Source organism: Tamandua tetradactyla, chromosome 15 (assembly GCF_023851605.1).
Source record: "Tamandua tetradactyla isolate mTamTet1 chromosome 15, mTamTet1.pri, whole genome shotgun sequence".
Lineage (NCBI taxonomy): Eukaryota > Metazoa > Chordata > Mammalia > Pilosa > Myrmecophagidae > Tamandua > Tamandua tetradactyla.
Genome location: NC_135341.1, coordinates 44,404,339 through 44,424,472, shown reverse-complemented (window position 1 = coordinate 44,424,472; position 20,134 = coordinate 44,404,339). Strand labels below are relative to the sequence as shown.

The 20,134-nt window shown below is 39.2% G+C and overlaps 2 protein-coding genes across 2 annotated transcripts in view; one reads left to right on the top strand and one right to left on the bottom strand.

Annotated features, from left to right (window-relative positions):
• HIGD1A (HIG1 hypoxia inducible domain family member 1A) overlaps positions 1-11,456 on the bottom strand; it is an 81,119-nt gene extending 69,663 nt beyond the window's left edge. Inside the window, exon 1 of the mRNA XM_077129664.1 lies at positions 11,295-11,456. The gene's annotated coding sequence lies outside the window, so the exon portion shown is untranslated. The remainder of the gene's footprint in view (positions 1-11,294) is intronic.
• ACKR2 (atypical chemokine receptor 2) overlaps positions 1-20,134 on the top strand; it is a 79,581-nt gene that overhangs the window by 42,023 nt on the left and 17,424 nt on the right. The gene's annotated exons all lie outside the window — the stretch shown is intronic.

Below are 20,134 nucleotides of genomic sequence, written 5' to 3'. Positions count from 1 at the left end.
CCAGGAATGATGAACAATTCTGGCAGCAGGGGTGGGGGGAGCAGAGTGAGTCACCTTCCCCAATACTATTACCAGGAGATCAGGGTAAGGACTACATTTGCTGCTTTCTCTTCACCTTTTCCAAAATTACTACCTCCTTTAGCTTTCTTATCCTTCACATTTTTCTGATAGGTCCCTGAAGTTGGACCAACTCTAATTTTATAGAGGTTGTGAGGCCTAGAGGGGAGAAGGGACTTGCCTTTATTCTAGAACAAGTCAATTTCAGAATTGGGACCAGCAGAGGGGCTTCCAGACTACCAGCTCCATGCACTCTCTTCCTCAGCTGTTGAGGCCTTACTCTTTTAGTTTTCTGCTGGTTGCTCCAACTAAGAGGCAGAAGGGATAGGGGGTGACTTGAAGGGTCTGTTCTGGGACCTGTAAGTGCTCCAGGGAATGTGTGTAGAGGCAGGAGGAGGTTGGGAGTAGAAGTTATCCTCCATGACTCTATCCTCAAGTGGAAATCAGCCTCCACAATCCATAGTTTCAGGTCACATATTCTAAATTTTAAACTCTGAATTTACAAACATTGTGACCCTTTCATAGCTCTCTAATATTTTACTAAACATTAAGTTAGTAAATTTTATGTTACTAATATAAAATCTCTTATCAAATTTTCTTTTCATTACCCTCTTTCAAATAGTTCTTGTGAAGTTTGTTATTTACAAGGTCCCTATTTCTGTCTCCTACTGAATGAGTTGAGGTCTCATCTTCTCTCCTTAAATGACTAAAGGCCTCTCTTCTTGCAGTGACCACACAAGGCAGTTGTGGAGAGGGGTCTTAATTTGTATCCAGGTATCAAATTTCAATGTGGAAGGAATTGGAGTGTTTCGGTCTCTGGCTTCTGGCTGATAAGCCTCCAATATGAAGGGAAGTGTAATCCAAGTGCATACCTGGTGAGATCCTTTAATGTCTTACTTGGGAGTCCTCCTCCCTTGTGCCTCACTGCTGGTGAGGAGGTTTCTGTTGTCTCTGGGCTGTGTTTTTGTTTTTTTGTTTTTTCAGATAGGCTTTGTGGCTTCAGGTAAGATCATAAAGGAAACTGTTCTGTTTGTCCCTCTCCAATTCTGAGAGGTTTCTTATTTGTATGTTGCTTTCTTCTTGGCAAGTACTCATTTGTGTCCTTGCAGCCCGGGCTGGCCAAGTCACCCTAGATTTCATATAACACACACTTGTTCCAGTGGGATACAAGTTCTATGAAAAGGAATTCCAAGAATGATGCCCAGATGGAAAGGACCCTATGATGTTCTCTTGGCCCTCCCAATAACTGCATGGGGGTGCTAGACCATCCTTGGGGATACAAGAATGACAAGGCACAATCACATCAAATACTAAGAGCCTGGATACAATTCGTAAAGACCACCAAAGCCTTGTGGCTACTTTAGCCTAGAAAGTGTTACTGTATGGCATTCAAGACAAACTGAATGAAGACCACAAAGAAGTTTCATAGCACTGTGCAGAGATGCTGGATTAATAACCTCAGGGCTAGTATGTGAAATGGGAGACTGCTGAGCTAATACTGTAAGATCCTTAAGTCCTCACCTTGCTTACCACTGAAGTTTACTGCTGTCTACTAAGAAGGTCCTCCTTCCCCACCCCTTCCCACCATGTCTCTCTCCTTCAGTGTCTTTTGGTGGTGATGCATGACCACACAATAGCTTCTATATATCTGGCTTTAGCATCTTCCTTACAGTTTTCTTATTGCTACATATGCCAACTTTGGGACACAATGTGCAAGACCCATAAAAATTTCCCCCATCCTGTCAATACCTGTGACATGGATCCTGCCTGACAAAGCCTGAATGTTGTTCAGCTGCTTTGGGATGTAGAGAACTTCTCACCTTTAGGAACACTTAGTTTTATGCCCCTGTTCTACCTTTAAATGTTGGAACTGGAATTTTTGAACTTGAGAGGCCTTATTGTAAATCTTCTTAGGATTCTAGAATAAAGTTTACTGGTCTAATGCTACTAGGGATGGCTATAAGGGCTCCACAAACTGAGGATCATCTCTTGCCTCTGAAAAGGAAAAATAAATGACTCATGAACTCATAATGGGCTCAAGGCGGATAGAAAAGAATATTGGTAAAATTAAAGAGATATCCCAGGTACTCTTTTTCATAAGAGGGGAATAACCCTTCAATTGGTTCAGATGGATCCTGGACAGAGGTGGACAATTATTAAAAGTTATTAATTAAAATTATCCTAATTGCAAAGTACACTCTTCATATATTTGCTTTGCCAATTAGGACTTGCTTGTCATGTTATAGTAAACCTCCCTCCCAACTCTTAATTCATTGAGAGATCAATGATCCACTGAGGGGTAGGGAAACAAAGCCAAGACTGTGTGGAATTATCTGAAGATTGGAAAAGCATGCTTATAGTCTACTAAATATACACTGTAGAAGGCACATCTATAAAGGGAGTGTACAGAAAGGAAAACAGCCCCCATCATCCCCAGAACTTCATGTCATTTATTCTAAAAGTTAAACTCTGAATTAGCAGAAATTCTTAACGTTTGCTTCTCAGTACAGAAACTATGACCTTCCTTATATATCTTCAATGTTTATTGGACAGAAGTTATGAATTATTTCAAAACGTATGTAATCAGAACCCCTTTCTGAAGTTTGCTAGTATGGGTTCATTGATCATGGGACTAAATGTAAAATTATAAAACTTCTAGGAGAAAACTTCATGACCTTGGGGTAAGAAAATATTTCTTAAATAAAACACCAAAAGCACAATCCATAAAATAAAATTATTTGGACTTTATCAAAATTAAGAATTTCTGCTCTAAAGTGGGACAGAAATCCTAGAATAAACAGGGACTCAGCATCAAGGAAATGAGAAAACTTTCTAGGCCAAAAGGGAGAAGAGAGAAATAAGACAAAATAAAATGTCAATGGATGAGAGATTTCAAACAGAGTCAAGAGGTTATCCTGGAGGTTATTCTTACGCATTATATAGATATCACCTTTTTAGTTAGGGTATATTGGGAGGCTGGAGGAAAGTGCCTGAAAATGTAGAGCTGTGTTCCAGTAGCCCTGTTTCTTGAAGATGATTGTATAATGATACAGCTTTCGCAATGTGACCGTGTGATTGTGAACACCTTGTGTCTGATGCTCCTTTTATCTACAGTATGGACAGATGAGTAAAACATATGGATTAAAAATAAATAAATAATGGGAACAAATGTTAAAATAAATTTAGTAGATTGAAATGCTAGTGATCAATGAAAGGAAGTGGTAAGGGGTATAGAAAAAAATAGAGGAAACAAAGGCTAATATATATTGGGTAGATGGAAATACTAGCAATCAATGAGAGGGAGGGATAAGGAGTATGGTATGAATGAGTTTTTTCTTTTTATTTCTTTTTATGAATTGATGCAAATATTCTAAGAAATGATCATGGTGATGACTATACAACTATGTGATGATATTGTGAATTATTGATTATATACCAAGAATGGAATGGTCATATGGTAAGAATGTTCGTGTTTATATGTTGTTATGTTTAAAAAATAAATAAATAAATAAAATGTAAAAAAAAAGAATTTCTGCTCTTCAAAAGACACTGTTAAGGCAATGAAAAAAAAAGTCACAAACTGGGAGGAAATATTTGCAAATCATATATCTGAGAAAGAACTTGTATCCAGGATATATAAAGAACTCTTAAAACTCAATAGTAAGAAAACACACAGCCCAATTAAAAAAATGGATGAAAGATTAAAAAAGACACTTCACTAAAGATGGTATATGAAAAATAAGCACATGAAAATATGATAAACAGTATTAGTTTTGTGGGAAATGCAAATTAAAACCGAATGATGTATCATTTCATACCTATTAGGATGGCTAAAAGTAAACAGACTGACTATATCAAGTATTAAGGAGGGTGCTAAGCAATTGGAATTTACCCACTTTGCCAGTGGAAATGAAAAATGGTGTTGCCAATTTTGGAAAACGGTCTGGTTGGTTTCTTTTAAAAAGTAAGCATGCATTTACCATACAACCTAGCTATTCCATTCCTAGATATTGACTTATTTGCAATTAAAACCTATGTTCATATGAACACCTGCATGTGAATGTTTATAACAGTTTATTTGTAATCACCAAAAAATGGAAAAAATGTCCCTCAACTGCAGATTGGATAATCAAACAAAAAAAATGTTGTTGGAGGGAGTTTAGTTTGGTACAATCTCTGGAGAACTGGCAGTATTTACTAAAGTTGACTATATAACTCAGTAACTGCACTTCTAGGTACATACCCAACAGAATTGCATAAAATGTCTGCCAGAAGGTTTGTCCAAGAGTGTCCATAGCAGTACTACTTGTAATAGACCTGTAATAAACAGTCTGACGCCACTTCCAATGTTTGACCACTGACAGCATGTTAGCTCTATCACTCCCTTTTTCCTTTTTGGCTTCATATCTGGATAAGCTGAAAAGAAAGCCCAGGTGGGGTGGGCCATGGTGGCTCAGCAGGCAGAGTGCCTGCCTGCCATGCCAGAGGGCCTGGGTTCAATTCCCAGTGCCTGCCCATGAAAAAAAAAAAAAAAAAGCCCAGGTGCTCCCTCCCTTTATCCCATCATCCATGAAGCACTACAAAACAAACCCCAAATTGGAAACCACGCAAATGCTGAATTGACAGATGTATGGACAAATAAATTATTGTATATTCATCCCATGGACTCTACACAGCAATGAAAATGAATGAACTACAACCTCACATAATCTCACAAACCTTATGTTAAACAAAAGGAACCACACACGAGGGAACATAGTCTATGTTACATTATTTAAAATAAAACATAAACACAGGCAAAAACTAGCCTATGATGTTAGAAGTCAGGAAAGTTCCATATTCATGGAGTGGTAGTGAGTGGAAAGAGGCACAAGGGTGGGGGTGAGGGGTCACTTTTCTGTATATCAGACTCAGTTTGGGGGAAAAAAAAAAAGAAAGTGGGGTGGGGAGGTGTTGGATCTGATAGGTTTGTGAATTTCTTGAGTGTGTGGCTCAAAAGCTGAGTTAGGTTCTGGCTTTGCTCTCGTTAGGCTGACATTGAGTGTAAACCAGCCCCACCCAGTGGACAAATATGGAAATGTCTATCAAGGCTTTATATAGTGAACAGGTCAGGCCTCTTTTGGGAGCTTCTCTGATTGCGCCAGTCTTTTGGGAGTGGGAGTGCAGCTTCTGGGCTCAGAAATAGGAGAGTATCTAGAATTGATCTAAGGTCAGCCTTTCTGCCCCACTTCAGCGAGTTAAGCTTATCCAGGCCGAAGGGCGCAAATGACCTAACAGAAGCCCAGGGAAAGGTGGGCCATGCCCCAGCTGAGGGTTCCACTATCCTCGGTCTTTATTTGCCTCGCCAGACAGTCGAGGCTGGGTTTGGGCATCACCTTTATTCATGTTCTAGATGTTAATCTAGGGAGGTGGGTAGTAGTCACCATTGTACAGGCGAGGGAACTGGACTCCACTAGAGATTGGGCAATTTGGCTTGTAAATGGCAGAACTAAGGTTTGAACTCAGGACTGTCTGCCTCTTAAGCCCTGCTCTAAACCACATTTCTCAGTACAATTCTTGCCTTTTTGGTGCCGTGGCTTCCCTTCCAGTATAGTGACGCCTTTGGTCCCACCTCAGAATAATGTTTTAAAATGCATGAAATAAAATATATGATTACAAAGAATGTCAGTCCTATTGAAACATAGTTATTAATATTTGTTTTAATTGTCATATAGTGTATACTATCTATGTACTGCTTTATTAATATGTTAAATACAAGATCTAGCAACGAGTCTGGAAACAACTGGAATTTCAAGAACGTGATGAGGGTCAATAATATACTGAGATCTCTGTTTTGAGGGGTGATGTGAAATGAAACTATCAGGGGTTTTATTGGTGACAACATCATGGGTCCTGCTAGTATTACTGTGGTTTGTTGCCCACATTCTAATAGAAGAAAATGCTGAATTTTCCTCAGATGTTAGTGAAAGTAAGGATGTAATCTGGTTTTCATCTAAGCTCATAGACCTCCTGTATACTAGCTGTGGGTTCTTCGAGGTTCTGTGGACCACAGGTTGAGATGTTTTTTTACTCTGACATCTCCAACTCACCATTTGCCTGCTGGCAATTCCCAGGACTCCCAATCTGTGAAATAACTGACAGAAAGTTCTGGGTCTTTGTTAAACAACAAGGCAAAAATAGAGGGTTCAATAGACACTTACCGAAGGCCTCCAGTGCCTGAGACAGGCTGATAGATACAAAGAAACACAAAGGAATAAGATACAGCCTTCCCTTCAAGGAGCCCCCAGCCTGATAGAAGCAACAGTTCCAAGGAGTTTATGATTAATCTCCAAGTGAATTGATCAGGCAATTGGAGAGTACTGTTGAGACCAAAGAGTACTCCTGTGGCTTGGCAGTCCAAGAACTTGTCCTGTAAGATACAATACTAGGGCTGAGATTGGGGAAGGGTCAGCTTCAGAAGGGACAGTAAAGCACTGGAGGCACAGAGGCATGGTTTTGGACAGCCTGGATTCAAAACATGGCTTCATCACTTTCTAGCTGTAAGACTTTGGGCAAGTCTCCCTGGTCTTTCTACGCCTGAATTTCCACATCTGTAAAAGATGGGGTGATGGTAACACTTCAAAGAGTTGGTGTGAAGATTAAATGAGCTTACATGCTGTGAGCCATAATGGTGATGCTGATTATCATTGGAGAGGTAGACAGAAAGGTGAAGTCTTTCTAGGGGCTAGGAGAGAGCTCAAGTTGTGCAGAGGCTGACATAACCCTCCCTCCTCCTGCTCCGTGAAAGGAGCTTGGATAGGGAAGACTGCTGGCTGGATGAAACGGATAAGCTTGTTTCATAGTTATGTTTTTATTTTATTTTGCATTAGGGAATATATAGCCAGCACACCAAACCTGTGACTTTTACCAAAATTGCTCCATAAGACAGGCTAGAGTAAGTGTAAAAAATGAGTTGATTTAGAGAAAATTTCATACAATAATACACCATAGAGGTTGTATGGGGATGTGACCAAAAAAAAGATGTGAAAGTGTTGGCAATACCTGATTTGAGTCACAGGAATAGGAGGCAGGACACCCCATTATCTAAACCAAATGGAACTGCCCTCACCTTATAGAATTTTAGAGGTTCCTTTGACGCATTCCAGCAATCCATGCAGCCCTGAATTCTGACTTTGAGTGGGATACAGAGGCTGATAAAAAAGGCACATTTCTGGGGAAAAGACCAGAACTACTGTCTATACCCTTCATTTCTGGATATACTCAAGGGAAGTATTTCAAACTGTGGCTTGCCACCCAGAAGCGGGTTGGGATGTCAGTTATTGGGTCATGTTCAGCATTTAAAAAGTATGAAACAGAATAGAATAAGAATATCTGAGTGTATTGTGGGTGGTTCAGGTAATTATTATTTTCTAAAATTTTCCTATCAGGTATGTGTATATATGCAATGGGGCTGTAGGTAAAATGCATTTCCTACCATAGGTCACAGGCAGAAATGCCTGTTCAGGTGGAAACAGGCCTGGCTTCTAGTCCAAATTCTGCTTCTGCCCCGTTTAAAGGTGTGGTACACACACTCTCTGAACTATGGAAGTAGTTTAATTTTTTTAATTTCATTTATTTATTTTTAATTGTGAAAAATAACATATATACCAAAAAAAGCAATAAATTTCAAAGCATATCACAACAATTAGTTGTAGGACAGATTTCAGAGTTTGGTATGTGTTACAGTTCCACAATTTTAGGTTTTTCCTTCTGGCTGCTCCAAGACACTGGAGACCAAAAGAAATAGCAACATAATGATTCAGCAATCATACTTGTTTGTTAAATCCTATCTTCTCTGTTATAGTAACTCTACCTTCTATTTGATTTTTCTCCAAATCTTTAGGGGTATTTGAGGTATGCCCATTCTAACTTTTTCATGTTCTAACATCAAAGTGCTATTAATGATATGGGATGGGGGATGGGATTAGTTGATGTTCTGGAGAGGCTGGGCCCACTGGGTTTCAGGACTTATCTGGCCTATGAACCCATCTGAAAGTTGCAGGTTTCTGGAAAGTAAGCATAGTGCATGGAACCCTTGTAGAATCTCAGATAAAGCCCTAGGTGTTCTTTAGGGTTGGAAGGAATGGTTTTGGTTGAGGTTTGGCAAACCATGGTAAGTAGTTGAAGATTGCATATGAGTAGCCTCCAGAGCAGCTTTTCCACTCTATTTGAGCTCTCTAAGCCACTGATACCTTATTTCTTACAATTCTTTTGTAATACGTTTTGGTCAGGAAGGTATTGTCGATTCCATAGTGCCAGGCCAGGCTTTCCTTGGGAGTCATATCCCACGCAGCCAGGGAGACTTTCACCTGTGGATGCCATGTCTCACATAAAGGGGAGGGTAATGATTTCACTTGCCAAGTTGGGCTTAGAGAGAGAGAGGCCACATCTGAGCAACAAAAGAGGTCCTCTGGAAGTAACTCTTAGGCATAACTATAGGTAGGCTAAGCTTCTCTGCTACATACGTCAGCTTCACAAGAGCAAGCCTCAAGAGCAAGGACTTGGCCCATTGACTTGGGAGTCTCTAATGTTTGAGACAATATTAGTGGTTTCCCTGGTGGTAAAGCTTAGTAGTTCCATATTTTTTCTTCCATTCCTCAAGGGACTTTGCCAAATCTTTTAAATTATTTGCTCAATATACTCTTGGAAGTATCCAGGCATTACATTAAGCTACACAGGATTAAAGGCCCTGATTCTTATTCTGGGCTCCCTGTGTTTGAATTGTTTAAATCATCTATCCAGACATGTTGAATTAGATTATGCACTACAGAAAATTTAGATTTTGGGTAAAATAACCCCCTTTTCCTTTGGTCTCATAGAGTAGTGAAGTTTAAAAATAAAGACAGTGTCCTCTTTACCCCTGCATTCTGATTTACCTTAGGCCCAATCTGATTGGCTTGTGAGGTGGTTTAATTTTGCTGGGTGGCTAACTGAGATGTCAAAGTGCAATGTAATGACTGAATTCTGATTTGGCCAAAGCATTCCTGAGCCTGCATATATACCCAGAGCCCTCTACCTCTGGCAAATTGGGTTCTCTAGGGGAGAGACTAGGTTCAGGCCAAATTAGCCTCTGGAGTTTTCATTTTCGCCTTCCTGACCACTTCCAGATGTTTCCTTTTCCAGAATTAATACCACACCCAGAGCTTCTGTTTCCAAACATTTCATCATATTTCCAGTTATATCATTTCATTATCACTCACAGTTTCCTCACTTTGCAGCCACACTTCCCACTGTGATATGAGATCTGGGTGGAGCATGTCCTGGGTTGGTTAAGTTCATGGGTCATCTTGGCCAGGCTATGGTGTCCAGTTGTTTGGGATCAAGCAAGCACTGGCCTGATTGTTACTGTAAGGGTATTTTGCAGATGGATCCAAATCATTAGTCAGCTGACTGAATCTAAATCTATAGTCAACAAAGAAGATTGCCTTCAGCAAGGAAACGAGTCTCCTTATCCAAAGGGAGAACTGAGGAGTTTAGCAGTGAGAAAGAAGAATTTCTATCTCTACTCCAGATAGTCAGCTTCTCCTGGGGAATTTCTTGTCACCTTCATCAGGTCTTCACTTGTGGCCTGCTCCACAGAATTTGGACTTACCAGTCCTCATGGTCATGAAAGCCAATTCCTATAATAAATTTCTTAATATATTTATTTTCAACTCAAAATATAATATGTAAATGTGTATATTTAGCTGTATCCTGTCAAAACAGGATACAGGCTATACAGAAACCCTAGTTCTGTTTCTCTGAAGAACCCTGACTAATATAGATTTTGAGATTTTGGTTTTGTTCTGGGAGCAGTCAGAACATTAGCTATTTGCTTCCCTATTTCACCAGATGAAACTGTAATGGAATGCCCAGCGATAACTGGCTTGTAAGACACTACTAATTCTGCTCATGACTCACCTCAACCACCCTCTTTTCTTCCAGACTTAAAATTAGGCTGAAGTCACACCAGATCCCAAAAGGAGAGGTCCAAGGTGTGACCCCTGAAGAGGTGCACTGCACTCCAAAAGAATTGTATGAGTCTTCCAATTTTTACAGACAGAAATCAGGGAGAATATTTGAGGGTATTAAGGGTGTTGGATAATGGAAGAAGGAACACAAAGTTGGATCAGACTGAATTTATTGGTATGGCCCCACTAAGCAGAGACTCTGGATTCAATGTTGTAGCTCGAAGGGTTAGAAAGGGCTCTAACAGTTTGTTCAGTTGGTTGGCTGAAGTATGGACCAAAAGGTAGTCTACAATAAATGAACTTAAAATGCCAGAACTGACCTGGCATGATGTTTAAAGACCCAGAACTCCTAAGTGAAGATCCGTTCTCTTTGGGAAAAGATTGCTATACTGTCAAAAATTTATACTGTTTGTCTTTCTTCTAACTTTCCCCGAAAGACCTATAGCCTTTTATCAGAGCAATTGAGCTTTAGGGAAAATGAAATGATTAGATATTTTAGGGATTTTTAGACACTTGCTCTAAATTGACATTAATTCCAGGAGGCCCAAAATGTCACTTGGTCCACTACTCAGAGCAGGGGCTTGTGGAAGTCAGGTGATCAATGGAGTTTTAGCTCAGGTCTGTTTTATAGTGGATAAAGTGGATCCCTGAACCAATTCTGTGGTTATTTCTCCAGTTCTGGATTGCATTATTGTAATAGACATAATTGGCAGAATTCCCACATTGGTTGCCTAACCTGGAGTGAGGGCTATTATTGTAGGAAAGACCAAGTGGAAGCCACTAGAACTGCCTCTACCTAGCATAATAGTAAGCCAAAAGCAGTATCACATTCCTGAAGACATTGTTGAGATTAGTGCTACCATCAAGAACTTGAAGCATTTGAAGGAAAAAAGGTTGATTCACACCACATCTCCGTTCAACTCTCCTATTTGGTCTATGCAGAAAACAAGTGGATCTTGGAGGATGGAAGAGGACTATCATAAATTTAACTAGAGAGTGATTCCAATTGCAGCTGCTGTTCTACTGTGGTATCATTGCTTGAGTAAATCAGTACATCCCCTGGTAGCTGGTATTTAGCTATTGATCTAGTAAATTTTTTTTTTTGTAATATCTGTGTTTTAGTTTTTAAGCTGCCAGAATGCAATATACCAGAAATGGAGCAGCTTTTTAAAAGGGAATTTATTAAGTTGCGAGTTTATAGTTCTAAGGCTCTAAAAATGTCCAAACTAAGGCTTCAGGGAAAGATACCTTAACTCCAAAGAAAGGGCCAATGAAGTTTCAGATTTCTCTCTCAGCTGGAATGGCACATGGTGATGTCTGCTAGCTTTCTTTCCTCATTTCATAAGGCTTTCTCAGGGGTGTTTTCCTTCTGCATCTTCAAAGATCTCTGGTTGTGTGGGTGCTGTTAGTTCTAAGCTTTTTCCAAAATGGCTCCCTCTTAAAGGGCTCCAGTAAGCAACCCCACCTTGAATGGGTAGAGACACATTTCCATGGAAACCACCTAATCAAAAGTTACCCTCACAATTGGGTGGGTCACATCTCCATGGAAGCAATATTGAATGAGGATTAAAGAGCATGGCTTTTCTGGGGTACACAACAGATTCAAACTGGTACAACCTGTTAGTAAAAACCACCAGAAATAGTTTGATTTCAGTTGGCAAGGCCAGCAATATACCTTCACTATCTCACTTCAGGCATACATCAATTTTTCAGCTCTATGTCATAATCTAGTCCTCAAGGACCTTTATCACCTTTCCCTAATAGCTAGTGAATTTGAGTATCTTTTCATATACTTTTGAGTGATTTGTATTTCCTCTTTAAGTAGTCTATCCATGTCTTTTGCCCATTATTAAGTTGGGTTGTTTGTCTTTTTATTTTTGAGTTGTAGGATCTTTTTGTATATTCTGTACATGGAACCCTTATCTGATATGTGGTTCTCAAATATTATCTCTTATTGTGTAGGCTTCTCTTAATTTTTCTGACAAAGTCCTTTGACATGCAAAAGTATTCAGTTTTGAGGAGATCCCATTTATTCATTTATTTCTTCATTTCTAGTGCTTTGAGTGTAAGGTCTAGGAAACTCCTTGCTACCAGAAGATCTTTAAGATGGTTCTCTACATTTTTTTCCTAAAAGTTTTATGGTCTTATTCTAATGTTTGAGTCGTTGATATAACTTGAGTTAATTTTTGTGTAAGGTGAGAGGTTGGGATCCTCTTTCATTCCTTTGGATGTGGAGATTCAGTTCTCTAAGCACCATTTGTTGAAGAGGCTTTTTTGTCCCAGTTAAATGGACTTGGTCACCTTGTCAAAAATCAGTTGTTCATAGATGAGAGGGTCTACTTCTGAACATTCAATTCTATTCCATTGGTCAGTGTTTTTGTTTGTTAAGGCCAGCCCTTCTTTGGCAGCCTTAGCAAACTAAAACAGTCAGTATATCTATCTTTATGCCAGTACCATGGTGTTTTGACCACTGTAGCTTTATGGTATGCTTTAAAGTCAGGTAATGTGCGACCTCCCACTTCATTTTTCTTTATTAAGATATTTTTAGCTGAAAGCAAGGGGTGAGGGGTATGGTATGTATAATCTTTTTTTTTTTCTGTTATCGTTTTATTTCTTTTTCTGTTGTCTTTTTATTTCTTTTTCTAAATCGATGCAAATGTTCTAAGAAATGATGAATATGCAACTATGTGATGATATTGAGAATTGCTGATTGTATATGTAGAATGGAATGATAATATTTTTGTTTGTTGTTAATTTTTTTAATAAATAAAAAAAATTTTTTAAAGATATTTTTAGCTATTTGGGATACCCTGCCCTTCCAAATAAATTTATTTATTGTTTTCTCTGTTTCTGAAAAGTAAGTTGTTGTGATTTTAATTGGTATTGCATTGAATCTATAAATCAATTTGGATAGAATTAACATCTTAACTATATTAAGTCTTCCAATCCATGAATATGATATGTCCTTCCATTTATTTAGGTTTTCCTTGATTTCTTTTGGCATTTTTAAATAGTTTTCTATGTATAGGTCTTTTATGTTCTTGGTTAAATCTATTCCTAAATATTTGATTCTTTTGGTTGCTATTATAAATGAAACTTTTTTCTTGATTTCTTCTGGAGATTGCGTATTACTAGTGTATAGAAACACTGCTAATTTTGCATATTCATCTTGTATCCTGCACTTTACTGTACTCATAAAGCTCTACTAGTTTTCCTGTTGATTTTCCAGGATTTTCTACATATAGAATCATGTCATCTGCAAATAGTGAAAGCTTTACTTCTTTCTTTCCAATTTGAATGCCTTTTATCTATTTTTCTTGCCTAATTGCTCTAGCTAGAACATCCAGCATAGTGTTGAATAACTATGGTGACAGAGGGCATCCTTGTCTTGTTCCAGATCTTAGAGGGAATGCTTTCAGTCTTTCCCCATTGAGTATGAGTTAACTGTGGATTTTTAATAAAGCCCTTTATCATGTTGAGGAAATTCCTTTTATTCCTATCCTTTTGAAATGTTTTCATCAAGAAAGGATGCTGAGTTTTGGTGAATGCCTTTCTGCATCAGTTGAGATGACCATATGATTTTTCCACTTTGACTTGTTGATATGGTATGTTACATTAATTCATTGTCTTGTGTTGGACCACCATGCCAACCTGGAATAAAACCTACTTGGTCATGGTGTATAATTTTAATGGGCTGCTGGATTTGATTTCCATGTATTTTGTATTTTGTTGAGGATTTTTGCATCTATATTCATAAAGAGATTGGTCCATAATTGTCTTTTCTTATAGTTTCTTTGTCTGGCTTTGGAATTGGGGTGATATTGGCTTCATAAATGAGTTAGCTAGCTTTTTTATTCTTCAGTTTTTTTAAGAGTTTGAGCAGGATTGGTACTAATGCTTTCTTGAATGCTTGGTAGAATTCACATGTGAAGCCATCTGGCCCTGGACTTTTCTTTTTGGGGAGCTTCTTAATGACTGATTCAATCTCTTTACTTGTCATTAGTTTGTTGAGATCTTCTATTTCTTCTTGCTCATAATATCCTCTCATTATTTCTTTTATTTCTGTGAGGTCAGTGGTAATGTCCCCATTCTTGTTTCTTATTTTATTTATTTTCATCCTCTTTTTTTTTTTGTCAGCCTAGCTGAGGGTACATTGATTTTCTCAAAGAACCAACTTCTGGTTTTGTTGATTTTCTCTATTGTATAATGTCCTTAATTTATTTCTGCTGTAATCATTGTTGTTTTTTCCTTTTGTTTGCTTTGGGGTTAGTTTGCTGTTCTTTTTCTAGTTCCTCCAGTTGAGTAGTTAATTCCTTGATTTTTGTTCTTTCTGAATTTTTTAATATTGGTATTTGGGCAATAAATTTCCCTCTAAGCACTGCCTATGCTGCATCCCGTAAGTTTGATATTTTGTGTTCTCATTTTCATTTGCTTCAAGATATTTACTGATTTCTCTTGTAATTTATTCTTTGACCTACTTGTTGTTTAAGAGTGTGATATTTAGCCTCCATATGTTTGTGAATTTTCCAGACTTCCACCTATTATTGATTTCCAACTTCATTCCATTATGATCTAAGAAAGTGTTTTGTATAATTTTGATATTTCAAATTTTATTGAAATCTGATTTGTTACCCAACATGTGATCTATCCTGGAGAATGATTCATAAGCACTTGAGAAAAATGTGTATCCTGCTGTTGTTGGCTGCAATGTTCTGTAAATATGTGTTAAGTCTAGTTCATATTATTCATGATCTTTGTTCCCTTATTGATGCTGTATCTAGATGCTCTGTCTAGATGTTCTATCCACTGATGAGAGTGATATATTGAAGTCTCCAACAATTATCGTAGAGGTGTCTACTTCTCCCTTCAGAGTTGTAAATGTGTGTCTCATGTATTTTGGGACACTCTGGCTCAATACATAAATATTTATGATTGTTATGTCTTCTTGATGAATTGTCCCTTTTATTTTATTTATTATATCTTTGTCTTTTAAATTGTTTTATATTTAAAGTGTAATTTGCCTGATATTAGTATAGCTACCCCTGCTCTTTCCTGGTTGTTGTTTGTGTGAAATATCTTTTTCCAATCTTTCACTTTTAACCTATTTTTGTCCATGGGTCTAAGGTGAGTAGACATATAAATGAATCTTCGTTTTTTAAATCCATTCTTCCAGTCTTCAGTTTTGAAGGACAGTTTTGCTGCATATAAAATGGTTTGTTGGGGCAGGCAATGGTGGCTCAGTGGCAGAGTTCTTGCCTGCCATGCCAGACCCAGGTTCGCTTCCCATGCCAAAAAAAAAAAAAAAAAAAAAAAAAGCTTTGTTGGCAGTTTTTCTTTTCCAGTATTTTAAATTTGTTCTGTCATTACCTTCTTTCCTCCATGGTTTCTGCTGAGAAATCCACACTTAGTCGTACTGAGGGGGAGGGGGAAGCAGAGGGTAGGGGGAGGGTAGGGGGTAAGAGGAGGAGGAGAAGAAGGAGAATGAGAAGGAGAAAGAAAAAAGAAAAAATCCTTTTCAGAGCCAGTCCTCAGTCCCTTGGGTTCACAAATCAAGAGCTGGAGTTGGTATTCAGCTCTATGTGACCCTTTTCTTGGTACAGAACCTTTCCCAGTACTCTGAGCTCAGCCAACTCCATAAACCTCTGTTTTGTTTTGTTTTTCTCATCAGCCCTGCTTCCTGCCTACAGGGGGCAAGGCTAAGATAGATCTCTGAATTAATTTCTTTTTTGCTTATAGAATTATCTGTGCTTGGAGCTGGTATTCAGCAGTCCCAACTATTGGAGCTTGGTTGAGCTCTCCTTCCCTTGCTCATACTAGAGAGGGCTTCTGTTTCCCATTAGGAAGAGACTTGAGGCAGTCTGTTGTGTCAGTGGGGGAGGGCCACCAACCTCCACAGTGTTAAAGAATTTATTTACAGTTCTGTGCTGTGATCTCGGCCCTTCCACCTATTCCAGGCTGATGTATTAAGTGCACCACGGAAGTACCCCCAAACAGTTGTTCCAGACAGTTCCTGGCTATTTACTAGCTGCCCTAGAGGATGAAGTAAATCCTATACTTCCCTATACTAGGGTCCTTTGGGGAAATATTTTTTGGCCTGCTACAGGGCCTTAGTAGAGACCAAAAGCTTAACCATGGATGCCAAGTTGCCATGAGACCTGAGTTGCCTATCATGAACTGGGCATTGTGTGTCTCACCAAGCCATACAATTGAGCATGCACAGCATGAGTCCATCATCAAATGAAAGTGGTATATACAAGACACGGCTAGAGCAGGCCCTGACAGTATAAGTAATTAACATGAGGAAGTAGCCCAAGTGTCCATGGCTTCCACTCCTGCCACATTATCTTCTCATTCCCAGCCCATAGGTATAGCCACTTGAGGAGTTCTCTACAATTAGTTAACTGAAGGAGAAAAACTTGGGCCTAGTTTACAATGGTTCTACTTGATAAACAGGTACTACCTGAAGGTGGACAGCTGCAGCATGGCAACCTCTTCCTTGGGACATCCTAAAGGACAATAGTGAGGGGAAGTCCTCTCACTGGGCAAAACTCTGAGCAGTGCACCTGGTTATTCATTTTGTTTGGAAGGAGAAATGACCAGAGAGACACTGTATGCTGATTCATGGGCTGAGGCCGATGGCTTGGCTAGATGGTCAGGGATTTGGAAAGAACATGATTAGAAAATCAGTAACAAAGAGATCTATGGGAGCGGTATGTGGATGGATCTTTCTGAATGGGCAAAAACCAGGAAGACAGTATGCCCCATGTGAATGCTTATCAGAGGGTGAATCAGCAGAGGAGGGTTTTAATTATTAAATGGATATATAACCTGTTTTGTGAATATGGGCTTATGAACAAAGTGGCTATGGTGGTAGGGATGAAAGTTATGCACGGGCTCAGTAACATGGACTTCCATTCACCCAGGCCAACCTGGCTAAAACAACTGCTGAGTGCCTAATCTGCCAGCAATAGAGACCAACACTCAGTCCCCAATAAGGCACCATTCACTGAGGTGATTAATCTGCTACCTGGTAGCAGATTGATTACATTGACCTACTTTGATAATGGAAAGCTCAGTGTTGTGTTCTTACTGGAATAGACACATACTCAGGATATGGGTTTTCTTCCCTACATATAATATTTTTGCTAAAACTATCAACTGTGAACTTACAGAATGCCTCATCCACTATTATGGTGTTCCACACAGCATTGCTTCTGATCAGGGAAACTGCTTCACAGCAAACAAAAGGAGAGAATGGGCACATGCTCATGGAATTCACTCATTTTACCACATTCCCCATCATCCTGAAGCAGCTAGATTGAAAAAATGGTGGAATGGACTTTTGAACACTCAATTATGGTACCATTTGGGTGGAAATCCCTAATAGGGCTGGGGCAGTGTTCTCCAGGAGTCTGTATATGCTTTAAATCAGCATCTACTGTATGGTGCTGTTTTTCCCATAGCCAGGATTCATGGGTCCAGGAACCAAGGGGTAGAAATGTGAATGATATTACTCACTATTACCCCTAGTGGTTCACTAGAAAAAATGTTGCCTCCTTTCCCTGAGACATTATGCTCTACTAGTCTAGAGGTTTTAGAGGAGTTCCAAAAAAGGAGTGATTACACCAGGAAACACAGTGATTCCATTGGACTGGAGGTTAAGACTGTTACCCAAACACTCTGGGCTCTCATGCCTCTGAATCAATAGGAAAATAAAGGAAATTGATCCTGATTATCAAAGGGAGATAGAATGCTACTACTCAATGGAGGCAAAGAAGTATATTCTTTGAATACAGGCGGCCCTCTAAGGCATCTCTTAATAGTACTATACCCTGTGATTAAAGTCAACGGAAAATTACAGCAACCCAACATAGGCAGGACTACTAATGGCCCAGCCTCTGCAGAAATGAAAGTTTTGGTAGAACCACAATGAGCTGAGGGTCTTGTTGAGGGTACAGGGAATATGGAATGTGTAGTGTAATACAAGGTACCACCATGTGACCAGCTATGCAAATATGGACTGTAATAGATATGAAAATTTCTTCCTTGTTTTGTTGTATGTTTGTATATATACATAAAGCAAATATCTTTGTTTTCTTCTCTGTCTTATCACCTTATATAACATAAGTTGTATTGCCTTTATATCATAATGCTTAAGTCACAGGATATCAAGAATAAGAATTAATAACCCCCAAGGGTTTACATCTTTTTCTGGGGAAAGGGCTGGTGTGTTTTAAGTGGTATGTAGGGCATTTGAATTATGCTGTGTGTACATCTGACTATGTTATTGCCTTTATTTAGAGGTTAAGTATGATTTAAGGAGATGTGTATGGGTGCCAACCGCCACAGAGAGGACTGTGATGGTTAATTTCATATGTCAACTCAGCTAGGTTGTGGTGTCCAATTTGTTTGATCAAGCAAGCACTGGCCTGATTGATGGTATTTTGTAGATGGATATGAATTATTAGTCAGTTGATTGCATCTGTGGTTGATTTAATCTACTATCAACAAAGGAGATTGCCTTCAGCAAGGAGGGAAGTCTCCTTACCTAACCAGAAATCTTAAAGAGAGAACTGAGGATTTCACCAGTCAGAAAGAATTTCTATCTTTACTCCAGACAGCCAGCTTCTGTCACCTTCATTGGAATTTCCAACTTGCAGCTACTCCTGGGAAATTCAAAGTCTCTAATTTGCAGCCTGCTCTACCGAATTCAGACCTACCAGTCCTCACAGTTGCCTGAGCCAATTCCTACAATCAGTATGTACATGTAATCTCCTGTTGATTCTCTTTCTCTCAAGAACCCTGAATGTGCTCATTCCTGAAGCAGCCTATGTATTTTTCTACCCCATCTTTTCTGAGATCCACTGGCTCGTGGAACTGGTAGAGATAGAGTAGTCCTCTGTAGATAGCAGGTCCTCAGGATTTAGTTTTTTTCTTCCTCTTGACTCTCTCAGGAGTGGCTGCATGGCAACTCAAGAGGATAGTCTTTGGATAGGGTATGTAGATAACTGTCTTTGAGGGAGTCATCCAGAAGCAGACCCTGAGACAATATTCAAGTATAAATACTAAGTTGGACTATGTGAAATTGACATTTTTATAAGCCAGAAAGGTCGAACATATGCAATTTTATATAGTTTAACCTAATAGTTTATTTGGGAGATGAGGGAGACGCAGGTTTACGAATAGGGAAGTGAGATGGGAATGATGGCAGCCTATTCCACAGGATGTTGGAAATGAAATTTCAGTCACTGTCATCTACTAGTTTCCTAGAATTGTATCAGTGCCTTTCCTAGAATTGCATCCGTTCTAGCTTTGGTCAATGCCAAGGTCCAGGGAAGCACTGATCCACCTGGCTCTTGGTGGCATCTGTCCATGAGGGCCTCCGTTTAGACATTATCACCCTGCTGTTCTTCTACAGCCCATATATTCACACTCAGTATGGTCCACAGCACTTTCAGACCCAGAAATTCTCTTAAATTTGGTTGCTTCTGGGCCAGCCTAGGGCATAGGATGGGGCTACCTTGGCCATGTTCACTACAGGCTCACCATATTGCATGTCTCTCTGCCCTTGGATGCCATAAATCTAATACTCTGGCCAAGAGGCAGGGCAAAGGGTCCCTCTAATGTCTTGACTGACCTGCTTTCTTCCTGCCACTTGTCTTCTCTGCAGCCTGGAGAATCATTTCTTAGTTTGGTATAGGATAGAAAGAGAACCTTATTTTACTTAAACTCCTATACTCAAAGGCCAAGGAATGACTCCAGGATCTTCCCAGAGGCCTGGCTATTGAAAGGAGGGAAGGTCAATATGGAGAAACATTAATTATTATTATATAATAATAATGTGTAAACACATTACTCTTCCATAACCCCCAGACCTTCCTGCTATGACCAAGGCAATGAGATCACTGCCCCTTCAAAGCCAGTGAGCCCACTGCCCCTTCAAAGCATTATTGCTCCAGCTGTGACTTTTTGCCCTTTAAGTTCATTATAACTTGTATAACAGAGGAGGGAAAGTTGCCATTTTAAACAAAAATAATGCAGAAAGGGGAAAGTGGGTAAGAGTATAAGTTGTCTGGTAAGGAGGAGAA